The sequence below is a fragment of the Carlito syrichta genome, unplaced genomic scaffold, assembly GCF_000164805.1.
Source record: "Carlito syrichta isolate Samal-C Ts95f unplaced genomic scaffold, Tarsius_syrichta-2.0.1 Scaffold304171, whole genome shotgun sequence".
Lineage (NCBI taxonomy): Eukaryota > Metazoa > Chordata > Mammalia > Primates > Tarsiidae > Carlito > Carlito syrichta.
The window spans coordinates 1,612-4,975 of NW_007248267.1; the positions used below are offsets into that span (position 1 = coordinate 1,612).

At 50.9% G+C, this 3,364-nt stretch overlaps 1 pseudogene; it reads left to right on the forward strand.

Annotated features, from left to right (window-relative positions):
- The first annotated feature begins 431 nt into the window (after positions 1 to 431).
- On the forward strand, positions 432 to 3,051 carry LOC103261902 (annotated as a pseudogene).
- Positions 3,052 to 3,364: the final 313 nt, after the last annotated feature.

Genomic DNA, 3,364 nt, shown 5'->3' on the forward strand with positions numbered 1-3,364 from the left:
TGATGCTATGATGACTTTTAGGGCTCCCTGTCCCTATATATTTTGAGGAGACTAGAGCCCAGAACTGACCACGGGAAACATAGGAGTTGAAGTAAAGACTTCCTCCTATGATGAGCAAGAGATCATATAGATATGCCACTGTGCTAAGGATGAGAAGGACTACAAAAATAAATAAATAGATAGATAGAAAGATAAAATACCACATGATGTGCAGGCCCACAGAGCATGTGCTGTGGAGTTACCCAGCCAGGGCTCAAAGCCGGACTTGGCCACTACTCAACATGGATCATTTGAGGAACATTGGAAAGCGTAGGGGATTTCACCCAATTTGTAAAAAGATAACATACCTCCTGGGAAGAGATGTCAAGGGGCAGCATCCAGTTAAGTCCCAAAACCGCATCACCTCCTCAGAACCCTTCCCTGCTGGTCACATGACCTTCACCGCCAGGGCAGCCACGGTGATGGGAGAGGTCCTGGACGAACCTGGCAGGACATGGGTGGCCCATGGGCTGAGCTTTGAGCAGGCTCCGCCCCTGTGACCCAGAGGACAGGCCAGGACACACAGCCCCCAAGTGCTCAAGCAGGCCCCGTTCATCCTCACAGAGTAGCTCACCCAGTGCCCACCAACTGCAAGCAGCAGCAGTAAGTCCCTAAGGCCAGAACATCCACTTGCGAGGGCGGTGGGCGAGGCCTCGCGCAGGGCCCGTTGTGGACTCTTCTTGGCACTCAGCAGGGCCCACGCGCCCTCCCTGCTGCCCCATCTCCGTCCCGAGTCCCATTGAGATGTCACAGGCACGGGACTTGCCAATGTATGCTTGGCTGAGACAGGAGTTGGTTGCTAAGGAGACTTGTCTCCGTGGCTTACTTTTTCTCGCGATCTCAGGCCACACAACCAGCTCTCAATGGGCATATTTTTTTACTCATTTGGATTTTGGGTCGCGCCTGGGCCCGCCCTTCGTCTTGATCCTGCTCACAGTCTGCTCAACCTACATCTGGGTCGTATGCCTTCACTACCAAGACGCTACATAGCCCTGAGGGAACAATCTCTTCTACCGCTAGGCCATGGGCTCCTCTCTGGGTTCCCCACTGCTAGAATCCTGGGGTCAATCCTGAAGAATCAACCTGCGCTGTCTGCTGGGAACTCGCTGATGAATGGACACTTGACCTCCACCAGGATCCCTCCTCCCAGCGGGGAGTATAACCCCTTCCTTCCTTCCTCACCTGAGCTAGTGGTCAGTTCTAGGAAACTGAGAGCATCCAGGCTCCTCAAAGAGATGAAGGGAGGGCCCAAGGAAAACCTCAAAAGGTTTAGAGAATCGGGTTTAGACCAAAGAGCAGGTTAAAAGAAAAAGACTGCCGGGTAAGTGCAGGCCTCGGAGTGGCGGCGGCCTGAGGGGCCATGTCCGGGGTTGTGTGGACCCTCAGCTGCCACCTGCAAGTGTCACGCAGTGCGCCGCCTGGTCAAGATTCTGCTGCTGGGCCGACTTGGTGGCTCAACCTGTAATCCCGCGCCTTTGGGAGGCTGAGGTGAGTGGATTGCCTGAGCCCGTGGGTTCGAGACCTGCCTGGGCAACTTGGTGAGACCTCACCTCTACAATAAATAAAAAATTAGCCCGGCGTGGTAGGGCCTGCCTGTAGTTCCAGCTACTTGGAAGGCTGAGGTGGAAGGATCGCCAGAGCCCAGCAGGTTGAGGCTGCGGTGGCTGGGAGCGGCCACTGCACTCCAGTCTGGGTGACAGAGTGAGACTCCAACTATAAAAAAAAGTAAAAACAGAAAAAATATTCTGCTGCTGGGCGCAGGCGAGACCCACAAGTCCACCTTCCTCAAGCAGATACGCATAATCCAAGGCCGTGAGTTTGACCAGAAGGCGTTGCTCGAGTTCCTCGACACCATCTTTGACAACATCCTCAAGGGCTCAAAAGTTCTAGTCGATGCATGAGACAAGCTTGGTATTCCTTGGCAGTATTCTGAAAATGAGAAGCACAGCATGTTCTTAATGGCCTTTGAGAACAAGGCAGGCTGCCTGTGGAGCCTGCAAACTTCCAGCTGTACATCCCTGCTCCCCTGCTCTCTGTGCACTCTGGGGTAATTCTGGTATCAAGGAGGCTTAGAGCCAGGATAGTGAGTTTCAGCTGGGTGAATCGGTAAAGTGTTTTCTGGATAACTTGGACCGAATCAACCAGTTGAATTGTTTTCATAGTAAGCAAGACATCCTGCTGGCTAGGAAAGCCACCAAAGGAATTGTGGAACATGACTTTGTTATTTTAAAAATCCCCTTTAGGCTGGGCTTGGTGGCTCAGCCTGTAATCCCAGCATTTTGGGAGGCCAAGGCGAGTGGATTGCCTGAGCCAGAGAGTTCGAGACCCATCTGGGCAACTTGGCAAGACTTTGTCTCTACAATACATCAAAAATTAGCCGGGCGTGGTAGTGTATGCCTATAGTTCTGGCTACTTGGAAGGCTAAGGTGGAAGGATTGCTGGAGTCCAGCAGGTCGAGGTTGTGGTGACCAGGAGCATGCCATTGCACTCCAGTCTTGGATTGGATAGAGTGGGCGATAGAGTGAGACTCCAACTCTTAAAAAAAAATCACCTTTAAGATGGTGGATGTGGGCTGCCAGCAGCCCCAGCACCAGAAGTGGTTCCAGTGCTTCAGCAGGATCATGTCCATCCTGTTCATGGTCTCCTCCAGTGAATATGACCAAGTTCTCATGGAGGACAGACACACTCGGCAACATCTTTGAGACCATAGTTAACAACAAGTTCTTCTTCAACGTCTCCATCATTCTGTTCCTCAACAAGATGGACCTTCTGGTGGAGAAGGTGAAAATTGTCAGCATCAAGAAGCACTTCCCAGATTTCAGGGGTGAACAGCACAGGCTTTGAGAGGTCCAGCGCTACCTGGTCCAGTGTTTGATAGAAAGGCGAAACCACAGCAAGTCGCTGTTCCACCACTTCACCACCACTATAGACACTGAGAACATCCACTTCGTGTTCTGTGCTGTGAAGGACACCATCCTGCATGAGAACCTGAAAGATACTATGTTGCAGTGAGAGAAAAAGCCTCTTTTTTGTGGTCCCACAACTATTGGTCAGATTGCTCTGGTGTGTAGTCTCTGAATGGTCCTTCAGTGGGTTTCTCATTTGAGTGGCCATCAAATGCCTGGCTCAAGAATGCTGCAAAACCAGCCCAGCCAGTGAACTCTAGGCTATAGGACATGGAAACTTTGATGTAGCTACTGAATCCTGGGGATGAGTGAAACTACTGAAAATCCAAGCGATCACTTTGGTGTTAATGTGGAATGCTTAATAACACAGATTTCTTTTTATAGAAACATTACTTTTTTCTGAAACAATTTAATTGAGG